Source organism: Erythrolamprus reginae, chromosome Z (genome assembly GCF_031021105.1).
Source record: "Erythrolamprus reginae isolate rEryReg1 chromosome Z, rEryReg1.hap1, whole genome shotgun sequence".
Classification (NCBI taxonomy): domain Eukaryota; kingdom Metazoa; phylum Chordata; class Lepidosauria; order Squamata; family Dipsadidae; genus Erythrolamprus; species Erythrolamprus reginae.
Genome location: NC_091963.1, coordinates 51,298,750 through 51,320,444, shown reverse-complemented (window position 1 = coordinate 51,320,444; position 21,695 = coordinate 51,298,750). Strand labels below are relative to the sequence as shown.

The window sequence follows — 21,695 nt, the reverse complement described above, 5'->3', positions numbered from 1 at the left end:
TGAAATGTATAAGGAAAATATTAAAAAACAGTTCAGTATTGAAAACTACTTAGGACAAGTTTTAAGTACAAATAGTCCTTAACTTATCATCACAATTGAGTTATTGAGAAAGTTAAAGGAGTTTTGCCCTATTTTACAATGTTTCATGCCATTTTTTGTTAAGTGAATCACTTAAGTTGTTAATTTAGTAATATGGTTGTTAAACGAATTTGGCTTCCACACTAACTTTGCTTGTCAGAAAGTTGCAAAAGGCAATCATATGACTCCAGAACATAATCATAAATATGAGTCAGGTGCCACGTGTCTGAATTTTGATCACATGTCCTTGGGGATGTTGCCATAGTCATAAGTGTGAAAAATTGTCATGTCACTTTTTTCAATGCCACTGTAACTTTGAAATATCACTAAATAATTACTTTTTTACAAGTTTGCAAAATTACTTTACATATTGGAAATATAAATGCTTTCTAATGGGACTTTACTTATTAAAATAATAAAGGGAAATGTCAACATAATATGGAATAGCTCCATATTATGAACAAAATAAACAATGGAATAAGCTGAATTTGATTTCTTCTTGTGCCATATCAAGTCATTGGACATTGGCGATCATGTTGACAGTCCTATTTTTGTCAACACCTGTATGAAAAAGAGCTGCTGAGTTTTCCCCAAATCAGTCCCTTTGGTTTTTTAAGCCATTATGTTGTTCTTCTGCCTGGACCTCATTTGCCTTTAATCTTTCCCTAGAGGATGAAGTGAAGGATGCCATATTTTGAAAGTCTTTGAAAGTGTCGATCTCTGGTTTTTTTGGATTGGAGGAAGGGGGAACTGGCTGTTTTGTCAGGCTAAGCTGGAGAGTCAGCCATGAGGTTTGACTGCTTTGCCAGACTACACTGGGGAGTCAGCTGCAAGGTTTGGTTGCTTTACTGGCCTAAGCCAGAGTCAGCCGCAGGGTTTGGCTGCTTCACCAGGCTAAGCTGGGGAGTCAGCCCTGGGATTTGGCTGCTTTGCCGGGCTAAGCTGCGGATGCTACCCTTCTTCATGTGGCTTGGCTGAAAAGCTGAAGCCTCTGGCGCTGCTGGTCTTCTGCAGGGTCAAAATTGGGGCATGCGCACTCAGGGGAGGCATGACCAAGAAAAGATTGACTCAGCCTCAAGAAGCGAGGAGCGAAAACCTGTTCCATTGGACTCTCTCCCCGACAAAATGGAGAATATATAGTGTAATAATCTTCTCTTTGCTTTCTACACTGCTGTGCACATACTGTTCAAGTGGCAGCCATCACACTGTGTGCTGTTCTTCTGAAACTGTTCGGGCCAATGAGGATTGACCTTAAGTCAATACTAATGAGTCCACTAACCAGGTCTGTTGGTCCATGGGAGGTATTTGATTGTCTCCAACCCACCATTATAGCATAAAAGCCATAATAGGTAACACATACCTCATCCGCCACCTGGGGATGCACTCTATGGTCCAGCCCCCCCCAAACTGAATGTGACACAAATAATAAAAACTGATGTAACACATATTCTCAGATATTGAAATTAAATATAACTTTGGATTTGAGTTTACATTGGATTACTTGAACTGGTTCATCTCAATATGCCCAATGAGCAAGATATGTCAAATTAAAGCTTTATTTTACGCCATATTCAATGTACAAACAAGCCTGGATTTCATTCCAGATATTTAGCAGCTTTCAGAACATTTTTAATTTAAATGTTTATTAAAATTTATTAAATATGGGATCATTCTGATAAAATCAAATTTTCCTCAACCAATCATGATTTATGGGGTCATAAACTGCTTGCCATAGCATTGTTAGAAAATATTATATTTTTTACCTAGAAACAAAAGTGCTTTGTTAAAAATAAATCAAGTTATACATTCAAAGTGAACATTATCTTTGCTACTCTACTTTTTATTTAAACATTCTGCCTTCTATTAATTCTTTTTACTTCATTGATTAAAAAAGCCTGTAAATTATATAAAATTGCTGTGCAATTTATGATAAAACATGTCAAATTATTACTATCAAGCAGCAATCAAAGTCCAGGCTGTCCATTTGGAACTGTAGTCTAATAATTTTGATGACTGTTCTTTCTTACCACAAAAGAGAGAACAGTCTCTCTTGTCACAAAAAATATTTTTAACTGTAACTTTAAGTAAGAATTCACTTACCAATTGCCATAAATATTTCATTTACATTCACTGATGTTTTAGCTGAGGTCTCCATGAACAATAAACTGTTGTCATCTGCATAAGACTGTGCTCCCTGTAAGTTTAAAATGTCCATTTATTTTTCTTGCTGTCATTCTGCATTATACAAAATATGTATTATCTGCAGTTAGAATAGTGTTTTAAAGATCAAATTTTGACTTGACTATTTAGTCAGATCAATGCTGTCAACAAAAACTAGTAATTTTAAAGATTTGCAGTGACATCTACACAAGTGAACAAAAATGCAACTGGATGAAGTAGAAATGAAGTATGAAATTGCTGAATTATTTCTTTTCAGGATCTATAAATGTTCAATATTTCAAAGTTAAAATCTAAAAGTTTGGTGATTAAAGGATAAAACAAAAGGGCTCACAAGGGAAACTGTTAGTAGTTATACACATCACTATAGCCCTGCCTATATAGAATTTATTTAATTTACAGTAGACTCAATTTTTTTTAAAAAAATTGAAGGGAATAACAAACTATTTCTGAATTGTTGACAAGTTACTAAGAAACAAGTTCAACTCAAACTCTTGTTTATCTTTGCACTTATACTGAAAATGTACCTTTCATTCTTCAATGCACTTTACATGTTTGGTGCTTCTTAAAATATATTTGCAATGAGAAACATACTGATACTAAATTTAACACAACCGGTCATGTTTCTGATTTATGGGATTCCAAATAAGATTCAGAAAGGCAACAAATAACAGCGCCAAATAAGAAGAAAATTACAATACAATAAATATCAAGAAGCCATGATGTCTACAATTTAATTTTTGAAAATACTGTAAAATTAATACAATTGAACCTCTCATGACAGCTGAAAACCAAGTACAATATTATAAATTTGTGATGTGCCCATATTAGCACTTGCATGTGTTAAGTTGTTGTTGATAATTCTCAATTAACGTATTTTAAAGGTAGTGAAATATTAATACTAGACTTGAGTAGATATGCTTTACTAAAACTTTGACAATACAATATGCTCTTTTACAGCACGGGCTTTTCCATCTAATGTTTATATACAAATAATTGCATTATTCATAGCCCTCAAAATTCCTGTTTGAACTTGTTATCAGTATAAAAGACACCTGTCCACAACCTCAAACAGTCACACTCCAAACTCCACTATGGTGAAGATCAAAGAGTTGTCAAAGGACACTAGAAACAAAATTGTAGCCCTGCAGCAGGCTGGGAAGACGGGATCTGCAATAGGCAAGCAGCTTGATGTGAACACAAATTTTGTTCCCACCATTTAGATGTTATATTCCAATTGCTTTTGTATAAAACAAATGAAAAATTGCTTACATTCATCATAAACTTCGTTTTTGTGACCACGACAACAAAAACTATGCATTTTTACTAAGGAAACAGACGATTTTGCATCTTCTCATTTATACAGACTAAGAACACTACATGCATTGCAAATTTACACAGATTACAAAAAACTGTTCAGAAGTGTGCGGTTTTCCGAGATTTACGATTATACTGCAAATCAGTTTCATGAATCAATCCCCAAATATAGTTGCCCATCATGTTTTCGTTATATTTTCCTTGGTAACGGCGTTCAAAGTTCACAACGTCCTGGTGAAAGTGCTCGCCTTGCTTCTCTGAATAAGCTCCCATGTTCTCTTTGAACAAGATGAGCATCAAGGATATGGATTTTGAGTGACATCCTGCAGCCCATTGCAGCATAGTTCTTTATCAGAGTCTGAACCAGTTGTACATAGTTCCCATCTTCCCCTGATCTGTGACTTGGACGCTTTCATCTAATAAGTCCCATTGCTTGAGCCTTGATGTCAAAAGCTCAGCATTGGACTTGGTGAGACCAAGGTCTCTGTTCAGATCATTGAGGTCTTTTTGGTTAGGGTAGTATGGCTTCCGCTCCTCATCTGCATATGAACAGAAATCATGATCTTCAATGTCTTCCACGGTGTCTGACCTGCTGCTTTCTTTTGAAGGTGGTGAAGTTCAGGGCAGTGTGGTACTGGGGCAATAGATGAAGGAATGTCAGGATATGTTACAGGTGGTGCATTTTTGCCAGTGAGATGTTTGGACAATTGTGCAAGTTCTCTCATTTAAAAAGATGAGAGAAGCCTGTAACTGACATAATAGGTAGACCTCAACTATGAGAACATAAATCCAGGGAATCACATTGTCTGATTGGAAAGAATTTATTTGTTACTATGTAGAAGTAGCAATTTGATGAGTGATCAGTCGGTTCACGCCAAATTCTTGGGATAGCGAAATGCATGGCTCTCTTCTCTCCCCTGTACCAACCTATAAACAAACAAAATAAAATTTGGATTGAGAATTTGATTTAGGCCTATTTCACACTAATGACTAGTGAATATTAACACAGTTAATCTGCTATTTAAGAGAATAGCATTTATCCACTTACCTTCAAGAATTTTCTTGCAGTGCTCACATGCGAAATGAGGAGCTCATGGTTTGTCTTAGTCACCAACAGGCATGCCGAAGTATGCTTTGTAGGCCTCACACATCTTAGCAGATGCTTCCACAGAGTACTTTTTCACTCTTGTCTTTATAAACTGGCCACATACGTAGCAAAATGTGTCTGCTGGATGTATGCAACTTCTTGAGTCCATCTAAATTGACTAAGTTGCTGTGTACTGTAAGGAAAAAGGATGTCTCTCCAAACTTGATAAAAATGCTCTTTATTCCATGCAGTATTAAAGTACAAGAGTGTACTGAGGATTCAGCAGAGCAAGATTGATCACCCGGTACCAGAGTAATACACAATACATACATTTACATTCCTAAGCTCCTCCTGTAATGGGTGTGGGATGAAGAGTGAATACTGTCGTTATCAGAATCTGAATAGATATTGAATTCACCCTTGTCTGTCTAGGTCAATTCCCCTTTGTCTGTGATGGCCATTGCCCACTTACTATGCAATCCCAATCAATTAGATCGTGTCTCTCTGTCTCTCAGGAAGGGCTATAGTGGCCCTATAGAACTGTAGTTATACAGCTACCTACAATTCTGTACAGTCCCAGAAAGTTCTAGATAATTCTGGACAGTTCTAGAAACCTCTTGATAGTTCTCACAATTCCAGAAGCTTCTTAAGTATCTTGAAATATTGCAAATAACCTTAAAAATAGATCAATTTCATCATCATCATCATCATCATCATCATCATCATCATCATCATCATTAGATTTGTATGACGCCCCTCTCCGAGGACTCGGGGCAGCTCACAACAACATAAACATAAATAAAATCTAATTTTAAAAATACAATTTAAAACCCTTATAATAAAATAAAATAATCACACAACCCAATCAAACCATACACCAACATTGACAATTGGGGTGTGTGTTAGTTTCCCCATGGCTGGCGGCAAAGATGAGTTTTTAATAACTTATAAAAGGCGAGGAGGGTGGGGGCAGTCATAATCTCTGAGGGGAGTTGGTTCCAGAGAGCCAGAGCTGCCACAGAGAAGGCTCTTCCCCTGGGTCCCACCAGACAACGTTGGTTAATCGACGGGACCCAGAGTAGGCCAACTCTGTGGGACCTAATCGGCCACTGGGATTTGTGTGGGAGAAGGCGGTCTCGGAGGTATTCTGGTCCGATGCCATGTAGAGCTTTATAGGTCATAACCAACACTTTGAATTGTGACTGGAAATTGATCGGCAGCCAGTGCAGGTTGTGGAGTGTTGTTGAGACATGGGCATATCTTGCGGCTGCATTCTGCATGATCGGAAATTTCCGAACACTGTTCAAAGGTAGCCTCATGTAGAGAGCATTTCAGTAGTCGAACTTGAGGTGATGAGGGCATGAGTGACTGTGAGTAGTGACTCCCGGTCCAAATAGGGCCACAACTGGTACACCAGGCGAACCTGGGCAAACGCCCTCCTCACCACAGCTGAAAGATGGTGCTCAAATGTTAGCTGTGCATCGACGAGGATGCCCAACTTGCGGACCCTCTCTGAGGGGGTCAATAATTCCCCCTCCAGGGTGATGGACGGACAGATGGTATTGTCCTTGGGAGGCAAAACCCACAGCCACTCTGCCTTGTCAGGATTGAGTTTGAGCCTGTTGACACCCATCCAGACCCCAACAGTTTCCAGGCACCGGCACATCACTTCCACTATTACACTGACTGGACATGGGGTGGAGATGTACAGCTGGGTATCATCAGCGTACTGATGATACCTCACCCCATGCCCTTGGATGCTCAACCAGCAGTTTCATGTAGATATTGAATAGCAGAGGGGAGAGGACTGAACCTTGAAGCACCCTGCAAGTAACCTGGAGGTCGACCTCTGACCCCCCCCTAACCCTGACTGCGACTGACCGGAGAGGTAGGAGGACAACCACTGCAAAACAGTGCCCCCCACTCCCAGCCCCTCCAGCCGGCACAGAAGGATACCATAGTCAGTGGTATCAAAAGCCGCTGAGAGGTCAAGAAGCACTGGGACAGAGGACCAGCCCCTGTCCCAGGCCCGCCAGAGATCATCCATCAGCGCGACCAAAGCAGTTTCTGTGCTGTAGCTGGGCCTGAATTCTGACTGCTCAGGGCCTAGATAATCGGCTTCTTCCAAGGACTGTTGGAGCTAGAGCGCCACAACCTTCTCAACAACCTTCCCCATAAAGGAAAGGTTGGAGACTGGGCAATAGTTGTTGAGAATAGCTGGGTCCAGGGAAGGCTTCTTGAGGAGGGGGTGCACAAGTGCCTCCTTGCAGGGATCCGGAAAGGACCTCCTCCCCAAAGAAGCATTGACAATCTCCTGGGCCCAGCTCCGTGTCACCTCCCTGCTGGCCGAAACCAGCCAGGAGGGACACGGATCCAGCAAACAGGTGGCGGAACTCACAGCTCCAATGGCCTTGTGTACTTCATCAGGTGTCACCAGATCAAACTCTTCCCAGACAGGTGGACAAGTACGGGCCCCAGTCACCTCAACTGACTTGTCATCAGTCAACTCTGTTTTCCAATTGGAGTTGAGGTCCGCCCGGATCCGAGCGATTTTATCAGTGAAAAACGTGTTAAAATCCTCGGCACTACTCTGTAAGGGCTCTGCAACTCCCCCCTGGTTAAGAAGGGAGCGGGTCACCCTAACAGCGGCCAGGTGGGATTCCGCTGATGTAATCAAGGCGCGTGATACGCGCATCTTGCCGCCTTGAGCGCCACTTTGTAAGTCTTAATAAAAGCTCTTACAAGTGTTCGGTCGGATTCAGGCTTACTCTTCCTCCATCGCTTCTCTAGATGTCTCTTCTGGTGTTTCAACACCCGGAGTTCCTTTTTGAACCACGGAGCTCTATGGGGTCTAGTGCCACGGAGAGGTCGCAATGGCGCAATCTGGTCGAGAGCCCCCGCTGCAGCCTTGTTCCAGGCCTCAGCAAGGGACTCCACAGAACTGTGGATGAGTGTATCTGGAATAACCCCAAGCGCTTTCTGAAAGCCTTCTGGGTCAATCAGGGGTCTGGGGCGGAACAACATAATTGGTTCCACCTCCCTGCAGGGAGGGATTGGAGCCAGGAAGTCGAGCCATAGTAGAAAATGATCTGACCTTGACAAAGGCAATGCTTCTAAGCCCCTTAGTCTCAGACCATTACTCCATTGCTCAGAGAGGAATACCATGTCGGGTGCATGTCCCCCCTTGTGAGTCAGACCCTGTATTACTTGAGTCAGGTCCATGGCTGTCATGGTGGCCATGAACTCCTGTGCCAGTGCAGAGGTTTCGCCGAGTGACGGCAGGTTAAAGTCCCCCAAGACAATAAGTCTGGGGAATTCCACCGCCAACCTGGCTACCTCCTTGAGTAGCACAGGCAGGGCTTTTCACACGTAGCTGGGAGGCAGGTACGTGAGAAACAAGCCCACCTGAACCTCTAAGTCCAACTTCACCAAGAGGGACTCACAACCCGCAATCTCTGGAGCAACAAGTCTATGTAAGCAAAAGTTCTCCCTGGTTATAATAGCCACTCCCCCCCCCTTCCCTGGGGTTGAGGTTGATGCCATATCTGAAATTCGGCTGGGCAAATTTCAGAGAGAGGAACTCCTCCCTCCGGGCCCAGCCAGGTTTCAGTTACACATGCCAGGTCGGCCTCCTCATCCAGGATCAAATCCCGGATGAGGAGAGCTTTATTTACCACCGACCTGGCATTGAGCAACAGCAACCTTAGCCCAGGGCCAGAATTACACTCATCATCAGTGCCCAGGGTTGAACTCACAGAGCCAGAACAAGGTATCGTTATTAAGCAGCGAACCCTCGTTCCCCTGGAACGGCAAACTCCATGGCTTCCACCATATCTGCCTCTCCCCAGCAACACCGGGATATTCCGACCCTCTGCCACCCCAGAGATTGGAGCCCCCCCCTCCTGCCTCTCCAGCGTCAGGTTGGCCAAATATATCATTCATACTATTTCCATTTATCTCACTCACACCATAGTCCCATCCTCCATATCCATCCCACCCACCCCCATTCATCCCGTAATCATCCACCCAATGCATATAGCTCCATTCATTCCAATAATCATACCCATCCATCAATTAAAAAGGCCCCCCAATAAATTAGCTAAAAACAGTTAAAAATATTAAACACAAAACAATAAGCAATAAGAAATAACAATAGTAATAGAAAACATAGGAAAAGTAATCAGTCCGCAGTTCTTAATAGCAGCAGGCAGATGGCGCTAGGCTCTGAATCAATTAAGTTCCAGAAAAGTCTAGTATGAGACCCTAAATGAGAGTCCAGGTCCCCAAATATCCAGATTTTTGGGTAAAAATAACCACTGCAATGCTGGCTGTTGCCACCAACCAGCATCCCCAGTTCATGCCCATGTGGTTGGCTATTGTTTCCTGGGACTTCTCTGTCTTTGTATCTCTCCTGACTCCTATCAATCCCTCTGGTCACTCCCCAATGTCCATGTTCCTCTCAGGAGGCATCTCCAGTTTTCCACACTTGCCACTTCTCCAGTCACTGTGGTGTTGCTCAGCGTCTTTGGGGCTTTTCAAGACACCAGCAGACCCCTCCCACGCACACACAGGGAAGTCTCTCAGGCACCGCTCCCAGGAATGGCTGGTGTCACTTGCCACTTCTCCAGTCGCTGTGGTGTTGCTCAGCGTCTTTGGGGCTTTTCTAAGGCACCAGCAGACCCCTCCCATGCACACACAGGGAGGTCTCTCAGGCACCGCCCCCAGGAATGGCTGGTCTCACTTGCCACTTCTCCAGTCGCTGTGGTGTTGCTCAGCATCTTTGAGGCTTTTCAAGGCACCAGCAGACCCCTCCTACGCACACACAGGGAAGTCTCTCAGGCACCACCCCCAGGAATGGCTGGTCTCACTTGCCACTTCTCCAGTAGCTGTGTATAGATATATAGATTTACATAGATAAAATTAATGGAAGATATATATGATAAATAAGGGGTTTATGATATATACTGTATGATTTTATGACTTTGCATTATGAATTTAAAATATACTTGGAAATATGGAAGATTGATGAAAGCTAATAATAGTAAATTTATTTATTTATTTATGGTTTTCCTAGTTGTAATGTATGGCTGTGAAAGTTGGATCATAAGGAAGGCTGAGTGCTAAAGAATTGAGGCCTTTGAACTATGGTACTGGAAAAGACTCCTGTGAGTCCCTTGGACTGCAAGGTGATCAAACCTGTCAGTCCTAGAGGAGATCAATTCTGACTGCTCCTTAGCAGGGCAAATCCTGAAGATGAAACTCAAATACCACCTAATGAGAAGGAAGGACTCACTGGGGACGAACCTAACGCTGGGAACAATTGAGGGCAAAAGAAGAAGGGGACAACAGAAAATGAAGTGGCTGGATAGAGTCACTGAAGTAGTTGATGTAAGCTTAAATGAACTTTAGGAGATGGTAGAGAACAGGAAGGCTTGGAGGAACGTTGTCCATTGGGTCACAATGGATTGGACAAAACTTTGTGACTAAAAACAATGTATGATTATATTTTAATATAAAGTATTTATCTTGTTCCGTTCTTGTGCTGCCCAGAATCACAATGCTCAAGTTGGGGGGCTATAAAATTTAGTAAATAAATAAATAAATCTATATACTATGAAAAAACAACACAACAATACATCTATAGTGCCATTCAATGAGTCTAAGAATCAAATGTCTACTGCAGGGGTCCCCAAACTTTTTACACAGGGGCCAGTTCACTGTCCCTCAGACTGTTTATTTTATTTTATTTATTTTATTATTTGGATTTGTATGCCGCCCCTCTCCGAAGACTGTTGGAGGGCTGGACTATAAAAAAAAACCTATGAAAAAGTAAAATACCAATAGAAAAATAATGCATCAATTAATATATTTCCATAAATTATACTTTTCTATAATTTCATTCAATATATTATTATTATTATTATTATTATTATTATTATTTATTAGATTTGTATGCCACCCCTCTCCGTAGACTCGGGGAGGCTCACAACAATAACAAAGACAATATAAGAACAAATCTAATAATTTAAAAAGCACTAAAAACCCCATTATTAAAAGCAAACATCCACACAAACATACCATGTATAAACTGTATAGGCCCGGGGGAGATGTCTCAGTTCCCCCATGCCTGACGGCAGAGATGGGTCTTAAGAACTTTATGAAAGGCCATCCAGACCCCAACAGCTTCCAGGCACTGGCACATCACTTCCACTGCTTCGTTGACTGGAAGGAGACAGGGATGGAAAAAGAAGGGAGAAGTGAGAGAGGGAAGGAATGGGAGAAAAAGGGAGGAAGAGGGAGAATTTCCAAACTCAATGAATTTTCAGGCACTTAGCATTTACTCTTATTAACTTTCATCAATCTTCTACATTTCCAAGTATATTTTAAATGCATAATGCAAACTCATAAAATCATACAGTACATATCATAAACTCCTTGTTTATCATATGTGTCTTCCATTAATTATACCTATATAATTCTATAGTTCTAAAATTTGAATCCAATTGTACGAATTAATACATCCTAATATTAAAAAACACTTAAATATATCTTTTACCAATATTCCATAGTCAATCCAACTTTAATAATCAATCATCCCTCCTCAAATATCTACCACTGTTCTAGTTTCTGGGTACCTCTCCTGTCTCTCTCCCTCTTTTCTCTCTCATTTGTTTCTCATTTCTCCCTCTTCCTCCCTTTTTCTCTCATTCCTTCCCTCTCTCACTTCTCCCCTCTTTTTCCATCCCTATCTCCTTTCCCCTTGTGTGTGTGTGTGTGTGTGTGTGTGTGTGTGTGTGTGTGAATTCTTGAACCATTTACAAAAACAGGTGAGGGCTGGGGGTTTTTTTCCTGTTATTACTTGGGTGCTTTTTACCAAATGCTTAAATCAAGAGTCCTCTCTCTCTCACACTTTCCCTTCCTTTCCTCCCTCCCTCTCTTTCTCCCTCTCTCTTTCTTCCCCCCTCTATTTCTCTCTCTTCCTCCCTCCCTTTCTCGACACAGCAGAGCCGTTTGCTTTCCCTCTCGGCAGGAAGGGGCAAAGGCGCATCTCTTTTGCCTGCGGCTCGAAAGGGGGGCTGCTGTGGCCGTGGCTGACCACCAGAGGGCTCCCTCCGCAGGCAACACTGTCCTGGCAGCTTGTTAGCTTCCAAAGGGAACTGAGCATGAGCGTCCACCTTTTGCCCGTCTCCGCTTCTCTTGCTCCCCAGCCAAAAAGGAACGAAGGGGGAGGGGAGGAAAGGCTTCCCCGGCATCCGTCTCCTCCACCCACCAGCTTGTTTAGTTTTATTTAACTGGAGGGATCAGCCTAGAAGCAGCCCCAATGCCGTGTGTCACCCTCCCTGGGCTTGCAAGTGGCTGCCCCCCGCCCCCGTGGCACAAGGCAAGCCAGCACGGCAGTCAGAGGGTTGCTGTCATGGCAACAGTGGCCCGCTGATGTCAAGCCCGACGGCGCCGAGCAAAGCTGGCTGCCCGGGGATGCAGCGTGTTTGAAAAGTGCGCTGCTTCCTTGGGTGGCTGGCCTTGCTGGCAGACGCAAGACTTGATGTTAGCGGGCCCCTGCTGCCCCGACAGCAATCTCCTGACTGCCGTGGTCCCCACCCCCCCAGCAACGGACTGTTAATGGTGCTGGAAGTCACCCGTGGACCGGATAAATAGCCTCAGTGAGCTGCATCTGTCCCACGGACCCTAGTTTGGGGACTGCTGGTCTACTGGTTCAACAATGCTTTTTTTTGAATATCTATAAGTACTGGTAATGAATACTTCCATTGAAGTATATTTCATTAAATGTGACTCAATACTGGGGGGGAAATCCTACTGCATCTGGTGCACTGTTTATGAACTTCATGAAAGAGGACCTGCTAAGTTCATGACTAGGAAATTGGGCAAATTTAACAGCTAGTAGAAATTCAATTTTAGAAAATCTATTACCTTTCCATGTTATAAGTAAATCTATATCTATATCTATCTGTCTGTCTGTCTGTCTGTCTGTCTCTCTCTCTCTCTCTCTCCATCTATCTATCTATCTATCTATCTATCTATCTATCTATCTATCTATCTATCTATCTATCTATCTATCTATCTATCTATCTATCTGAAGGCCTTGGCATATTCGGGTTTTTTCCCGTGTAGGATTCAGATATTTCTGGCGACGTTTTGATGAGCTCCCACTCGTCATCTTCAGGCTGGTGCTTCTGTCCTTGTTCTGGGGTGAACACTTGTTCTGTGTTCACCCCATAACAAGGAAAGAAGCACCAGCCTGAAGATGATGAGGGGAATCTCGTCGAAACGTCGCCAGAAATATCTGAATCCTACTTGGGAAGAAACCCGAATATGCCAAGACCTTCATACCTGTACCCGTGAAAATCTATGAAAACGACTTCCGGGTTGACGCTCGATCGCACCGGGCGGGCGAAGACATTGCTCCGTCTTCGCCTTGCCTTTTCTCTGCTGCAGGGCACCTATTTGCACTTTGCCAGAGCCCGGAGGGCTCGGCATTGAACAGGGGGTCTCCTGGGTCCCTAGGGGTAGATCGCCACTGCCCCAAAGGGTAAGGAAAGCCCCGCGGCTGCAGCAATGGAGAACCGTGTCCCAGAGGCTGCAGAGACATGGCCATAGCGATCAGTCTATGGAGGAAGCTAAGAAAATAACAAAGAAGTCTTCAAAAACAGACCTACAGAAGGAGGAAAAGAAAAGCACCTAAAGGTAATTTTTTGGTACCTGATATTGGAAAAGTGAAGATCTTGAAAGTAAAAGGCAAAGTTAAATAAAGTTTAAAACCTGTATTGAAATTCTTCCGCAAAATAAGAACGGCCGGATCTACTTTCTTTTGTCTCACAAAGGGGAAAAAAATTGATTGAAGCTTTTTATATTTTAACTATTATACATTGACTTTGGTTTTTTAAAATTTTCAAATATTTGGACTGATAATTTTAATATATCATCAATATCATATAAATAACTGAAATGAACTTTTAATTGGATTAACTCAGAAGAAATCCTGTTAGATGTCTTAATTCCTTTTAATGAACTATATTTTGCCGAATTAAATTAAATTTTTGGACTCTTTTACTATTTTTTTAAAAAATTGGATTACGTTAGATATTTATAACTATTCACAACTATTTACAATCAAGAAAAGAAAGAAGAATAAGATTTGTATTAATTTGGAGGTATTCATTGAAGGACTATTTTGCCTGATGACAAGAGCGTAAGGATCAAGTAAAAAAAAAAAAGATGGATTAGAACTTTTTAATTTTTTCCTGATTTTATATGATTTGACTTTTATATTAGTAACATAACTATTATATACATTTTTTCTTTTTGCATTTCTTTCAGGATTTGGACTTTGGACCTATTTTTGGACCTATTTTTACTATTTTTTGCCTGATAAAAGACTGAGAATCAAGACAGACCACTCTGGAAGAAATTTAAAATCTGTCTTTTCTTCTTGTTCGTCCTTTTATATTTTTAAAGCTATTGATACGGTTTTTAATTTTTATCTGAATTTTTAATATCAATACCTTATTTTTTTTAACTTTTTTTCACTTTATAATATTTTTAATTTTTAATTTTTTTCTTTCTTATATTCCTATATTCTTACATTTTTCATAATTACTTAGGTTGACCTTCCTTTGACTTTTTTCCTTTTCTTTGAGTTAAATTTGATTTTTAAAATGTGCTAGAATTTTATTCTCCCTTTGCTTTACATGGTGTATCCCCCCAAACTAATAATATAGTATAGTGTTTATTGCATAGTTAAGTGAATATTTTTTTCTCTCCCCTTAGTATTATCCTTCCTCTTTTATTATTTTCTTGTTTTATTTCTGCTAGTGCAACCTCTTTCTCTACACTCTATCTTTTGAATATATAGCAAATACTTTGTTTACTTTCTCCTTTTTTTCATTTTATATTTTTCATATTGTTATTAAACTTGATCTCTTAAGGATTGTTAAATTTTCTTTTTTTCTCTTTTAAATTGTTTATAATTACTATTTTAATTACAAAGTAAAAGAAGTTTTAAGATATTGTATAATAAACTGTAAACCTCTGAGATATGAAAGGTTCCTACAGGGCACAAAGTGTGACTTCTGTTACAACAACAACAACTCGAAAACAAGCATCAACTCCAACACCCACCCCAAAAATATCTCCAACATCATCTCCTTTAAAACAAAGAACAATAACAACAATGCTAGCCAAGGAGAAAGAGGAAGAGAAGGAAAAGCCACCAGCTGAATTACACCTTCAGTCTATTCAATATACCCTAGCTGGCATCCAAGAATTTATGCAGAAAATGCAAACACAAACAAAAACTCAACTAGACACAAATAAAGAAGTGAAAAAATACTTTGAAGAAATGAAACAAGAGATGAAAAACGAAATGAGTACTTTAAAAATCGAACTCAAGAAGATTGGTGAACTTAAAACCGAAATCAGTGAAGTTAAAGGGAGCATGAATGAGATGGATGGAAATGTGAAAGTAATACAACAGAATCTACAAGAAAATGAAAAAAAAAAAGCAACAGAAGAAAAAGTTCAAGATATAGGACAAAAGGTGGAGGAATATGAAGAACATAACTATGCGGCCTGCAGAGGCTTTGACGAAGCGATATCTAACCTGGAACTTCAATCAGCATCTCATGGCTTGAGATTTCAAAACATTGAGGAAGAAAAAGATGAAGATTTAGCCGCAAAGATGGCAGAGATAATAGGAGAAATATTACAAGCAGACCCACAAGAACTTATCAGAGAGATATACGAAATTTATAGAGTCCAAACGGGCTATGCAAGGCAACACAACCTACCAAGAGAAGTCCACATCAAGTTTGCAAGAAGAGTAATTAAAGACGACATCTTAAAACAGGTGAGAAATCAGACTTGGAAATACAAAGGGAAAGATATTACAATCTTGAAACAAGTCCCAAAGAGGGTAAGAGAAAGTAGAAGAGAATATTATTTCCTTACAAGTGTCTTAATCAAAAAGAATATAGTTTTCCAATGGTTAGTACCAGAAGCGCTTACCCTGACTTGGCAAGCAATGAAAGTTAAGATAGAGAGTGTGGACGAAGCAAGAGCTTTTTTTGCCCAAAGTGGACTGAATAAAATCGACCAATTACAGATAGAACTGAAGGAAAAAGAAGACCTGTGGGGGGCCACCGGTGGGGAAAAGGGAGAAATGCAAGATGTTAAAATCTCAACAATTGGTTTTAGACAGTAGATTACGTGAACCGAAAGAAATAAAAAAATACTATAAATAGAAATGTCACAAGATCTGAAAAATTTTTCAGTCAATGTTAATGGTCTGAATAACCCCAGGAAAAGAAATCAAATATTAGCCAAACTTAGAAAACAAAAAGCTCAAATAAATATTTTACAAGAAGTTCATATTAAAAAATCAAAGAGAAGTCTTCTGAACAACCCAAAATTGGGGAAATTATATACTAGTTTGGCAAATCAAAAGAAAAGAGGGGTAACAATGTATATTGACGAAATAATGGAATCAAAACAAATATACAGTGATAGTGAAAGCAGAATTTTAATGGTACAGTTAGAGTTAGAAATGATACCTCTTGTAATTATTTCAATTTATGCACCAAATGACAACCAAAAACAATTTTACAAAGAATTGCATAATAAAATAATTGAACTAGCAATAGGAAATATGATAATAGGTGATTTTAACGCGATTTCAGATAGTCAAATGGATTATACAAGGAAAAAAAAGAAAAGAAAAAAAAGGTAATTCTACCTACAACATTTTGGAAAATGAGTATAGAACTATTATTAAAAGATATATGGCGTGAATGCCACCCACAAAACAAGCAATACAATTTTTATTCTAATCCTCATAAAACTTGGCCTAGGATTGATATGGCTTGGGCACCAGCACACACGATGGAAAAGATCAGAGATACAGTGGTACCTCAAGATACGAACCCCTTGTCTTACGAACAACTCAAGATACGAACCCGGGGTTCAGAAAAAAATTGCCTCTTCTTACGAACTTTTTTCGTGTTACGAACGCCAAACCCGAACTTCCGGGTTCGGCGTTCGGAGGCTGCTGGAAATCCGTCCGGCTGTTTTAAAAGGTGACAGCCAGGCTGGATGGCTTCCCAGCAACCTCCCGAACCCCGAACTTTTGCCGAACTTCCGGGTTTGGGGTTCGGGAGGTTGCTGGGAAGCCCTCCAGCCCGGCTGTCACCTTTTAAAACAGCCGGGCGGCTTTCCAGCAGCCTTCCAAAGCTGAACGCCAAACCCGAACTTCCGCGTTCAGCGTTCGGAGGCTGCTGGGAAGCCCCGCCGCCCGGCTGTCACCTTTGAAAACAGCCTGGGGGCTTCTCGGCGGCCTCCCGAACGCTGAACCCGGAAGTTTGGGTTTGGCGTTCGGCGTTCGGGAGGTCGCTGAGAAGCCCCCAGGCTGTTTTAAAAGGTGACAGCCAGGCGGCAGCGGTTTTTTGCGGGGTTTTTTTTTTGGTTGCACGGATTAATTGACTTTACATTGTTTCCTACGGGAAACAATGTTTCGTCTTACGAACCTTTCGTCTTACGAACCTCCCCCTGGAACCAATTAGGTTCGTAAGACGAGGTATGACTGTATTGAGATTGAAACCAATAGCTGGGCAGATCATAATCCCTTAGTTATATACTGGAAAGGTAAGAGAAAAGTAAATAACTGGTCAATCAATAGAAACATTTTTCATGACCCAGAATATAAAGAATGGATAGAGAAAGAACTGGAGGCCTTTTTCAAAATAAATAAGAATAATGATACTACCCCACAAAATCTTTGGGATACAACAAAGGCATATATACGCAGGTTAACAATTTCCTATACAGCAAAAAAGGATAAAGAGAGGAAGTTACAATATCATATATTAGTAGTAGAAATAAAGAAATAAATAGTAGAAATAAAAAGAGGACACATTTTCTTGTGGGTGATTCGACTGTTAGAGGTGTTGATTTGGGACATAGCAAGGATGTGGTGAAGGTGCTGAGGTGTCTCCCAGGGGCCACTGCCAGCAGGGACAGGAGGCGGATTACAAACATTGTCAAGGCTGTGAGTAAAGGTAATAACGTTGATGTGGTGGTGCATCTTGGCACAAATGATTTGTCCCAGAGAAATGTTAATGTAGTAAAAAGAGATTTTCAATGTCTAAGTGTGGAGCTGGGTAAAATAACTCATTCAGTGAGTTTCTCAGAGGTGTTACCGGTTTGTGGCCAAGAGGATAAAACAACGTGTATCAGAGAGTTTAATGTGTGGTTAAGGCAGTGGTGTAAAGCTGAAGGTTTTGGCTATGTAAGTCATGATGTCAGTAGGTGGTGTAATAGGGAGTTGTTTAAGAAGGATGGTTTGCATCCATCATACAGAGGTACCCAGGTACTCGGTGAGGAATTCAGAACTTTTTTGGACAGGCATTTAAACTAGGTAAAGGGGACAGAGATGTAACTGATGTGGGTGATTTCTGTCCCCGACCAATGAGGATAAAGCAGTTTTTGGAAGCTTATGAAAAGGGAGCTGCAAATAATATAGATGTAGTTGTTGATGATAAAGGGCAAACTAATAATGAAAATAATGTTCTTCGGGTAATGTGCACGAATGCTCGAAGCTTGAGCAACAAGCACTGTGAATTAATGGCCATAATATCTAGAGATAATTTGGACCTGGTTGCCATAACTGAGACATGGTTTAAGGATTCTAATGAATGGGAAATATCCATACCAGGATATACACTGTATAGGAAGGATAGAATAGAGAGAAGGGGAGGTGGAGTAGCCATTTATATTAAAGAAAGTCTAAAAACAACACTAATTCAAAATACATGTCAAGATCTAGAGACTCTCTGGATTTGCATGCAAAATAAAGAAGGTTCTGTCATTAGAATTGGGGTGATCTATAGGCCTCCAGGGCAATCCGAGGAATATGACAACAAGATGGTGGATGAAATTACCCAAATGGCAGTAAAGGGAGATATTGTGGTTATTGGTGATTTCAACATGCCTGATGTTGACTGGAATATCCCCAGTGCCCTTACATGCAAAAGTAAGAATATAGTAGAGGCCTTTACAGGAGCAGCTCTGGCACAGCTGGTTAAGACACCAACTAGAGGGGAGAATATTCTAGATTTAGTTTTTACGAATGGGAATTGGGTTTCAGATGTCAAGGTGGGAGAGAATTTAGGTTGCAGTGACCATCTATGTTTGTGGTTTGATGTAAAAACTCATTGTGAGCAATCCTATAATACAACCAAAGTATTGGATTTCAGAAAAACAAATTTGAATGCAATGGGGGAATATTTAGATAATGAATTAAAGGGGAGGGATAAAATGGCAGGAGCGAGCACCCAGTGGACTGTATTAAAAAAGGCCATCTTAGAAGCCACTGGACTGTATGTAAGACAAATAACTAAAGGTAAAAGGAAGAAGAAACCGCTATGGTTTAGCAATGATGTAAGGGCTATAGTCAATGAAAAAAAGGCTGCCTATAGGAGGTATAAAGAGTCTGGAAGTATAGCTGATAGGGAGGTGTATAAAATGAGACAGAAGGAGGTGAAACAGATAATATATGCTGCTAAAGCCTCAAAAGAGGAAGAAATTGCCAAATCTGTAAAGAAGGGGGATAAAACCTTCTTCAGATATATTAGTGATAAGAAGAAGAAAATCTGCGGCATCACAAAGCTTAGTACCGGGAATAATACATGCATTAATGGGAATAAGGAGATCGCTGACCATTTCAATAGCTACTTCTGTTCAGTTTTCTCAAAAGACACCTTACAAAATAATACTATAGAGGGATATAGCATTGCTTCCAGCTGTACGGATTCAGCTCCAGTGATCTTAGAAGCCGATGTCTTAGAAGAACTTGAACGATTAAAGATAAATAAGGCAATGGGTCCAGATGGCATCCACCCCAGAGTTCTTAAAGAACTCAGATCTGTCATTACTACCCCCCTGACTGATTTGTTTAACCAATCCTTGTTAACAGGAGAAGTTCCTGAGGATTGGAGAATGGCCAGTGTTGTGCCTATTCACAAGAAGGGCAGTAGAGAAGAAGCTGGTAACTACAGGCCAGTTAGCTTGACATCAGTTGTAGTTAAAATGATGGAGACTCTACTCAGGTTACAAGCGGTGTGCCACAAGGGTCTGTTCTGGGTCCTATTCTTTTTAATATGTTTGTGAGTGACATAGGGGAAGGTTTGGTAGGGAAGGTTTGCCTATTTGCCGATGATTCTAAAGTGTGCAATAGGGTTGATATTCCTGGAGGCGTCTGTAATATGGTAAATGATTTAGCTTTACTAGATAAATGGTCAAAGAAATGGAAACTGCAGTTTAATGTTTCCAAATGTAAAATAATGCACTTGGGGAAAAGGAATCCTCAATCTGAGTATTGTATTGGCAGTTCTGTGTTAGCAAATACTTCAAAGGAAAAGGATTTAGGGGTAGTGATTTCTGACAGTCTCAAAATGGGTGAACAGTGCAGTCAGGCGGTAGGGAAAGCAAGTAGGATGCTTGGCTGCATAGCTAGAGGTATAACAAGCAGGAAGAGGGAGATTATGATCCCGCTATATAGAATGCTGGTGAGACCACATTTGGAATACTGTGTTCAGTTCTGGAGACCTCACCTACAAAAAGATATTGACAAAATTGAACGGGTCCAAAGACGGGCTACAAGAATGGTGGAAGGTCTTAAGCATAAAACGTATCAGGAAAGACTTAATGAACTCAATCTGTATAGTCTGGAGGACAGAAGGAAAAGGGGGGACATGATCGAAACATTTAAATATATTAAAGGGTTAAATAAGGTCCAGGAGGGAAGTGTTTTTAATAGGAAAGTGAACACAAGAACAAGGGGACACAATCTGAAGTTAGTTGGGGGAAAGATCAAAAGCAACCTGAGAAAATATTATTTTTCTGAAAGAGTAGTAGATCCTTGGAACAAACTTCCAGCAGACGTGGTAGATAAATCCACAGTAACTGAATTTAAACATGCCTGGGATAAACATATATCCATCCTAAGATAAAATACAGAAAATAGTATAAGGGCAGACTAGATGGACCATGAGGTCTTTTTCTGCCGTCAGACTTCTATGTTTCTATGTTTCTATCAAAAGTTAGAAGATGATTTTAAAAAATTAGAATTAAAAATGCAAAAAGATGAATGTGATGATAAAGTTAAAAACCAGAGAGAGGTATTAAAACATAAAATAAGCTTGATAGAACAAGAATCAAGAGCAAAACAAGAATATTTTGAACATGCAAATAAACCAGGAAGGTGGTTGGCATATAAACTTAGGAAAGAGAGAGAAAACAAAATTATTAAAAACTTAATAGATAACAAAGGCGTAATAAGACATAGAACAGATGAAAAAAAGGAAATAGCATTAGAATTTTATAGGAAATTATATGGAAAAGAACAAAATAAAGGAAGATTTAATTTTTTATTATTTAAGTGCTGTAGACTTACCGATGTTAACAGAAGCTCAACAACAAAAACTAAACAAACCTATTACAGAAATAGAACTACGACAATCCATTAAAAATCAGAAAAATAATAAAGCTACCGGTCCAGATGCGATACCAACAGAATTTTATAAGTTAGATGTTGAAATATTATTCTTAAATATGTTAGAAATATTTAATCAAATAATAGCAGATGGTAAACTACCAAAACCATGGACAGAAACTTTAATAACATTAATACACAAAGTGGGAACTGAAAAAAAATGAAAATTATAGACCGATATCATTATTAAATGTAGATTATAAAATTTTTATATCAATATTTACTATTAGGTTTAAAAACATTATAAATGGAATAATACATGAAGATCAGAACGGAAAGGTAGACAAATTAAAAATAATCTAAGAACAATAATAAATACATTAGAATATTATGAACAACATCCTGAAAAACAAATGGCACTTATATTTTTAGACGCCAAAAAAGCATTTGATAATGTATATTGGAATTTTATGAAAATACAACTAAATAAAATTAATGTAGGAACTAAATTTTTCAATATAATCGATGCTATAT

At 40.0% G+C, this 21,695-nt stretch overlaps 1 long non-coding RNA gene across 1 annotated transcript in view; it reads right to left on the bottom strand.

The window, feature by feature from the left end:
* Positions 1 to 21,695, bottom strand: part of LOC139153396 (uncharacterized) — a 30,137-nt gene that overhangs the window by 2,162 nt on the left and 6,280 nt on the right. Inside the window, exons 2-3 of the long non-coding RNA XR_011556812.1 lie at positions 10,739 to 10,882; positions 2,179 to 2,272 (exon numbers count right to left, since the gene is read on the bottom strand). This is a non-coding gene — a long non-coding RNA (uncharacterized lncRNA). The remainder of the gene's footprint in view (positions 1 to 2,178; positions 2,273 to 10,738; positions 10,883 to 21,695) is intronic.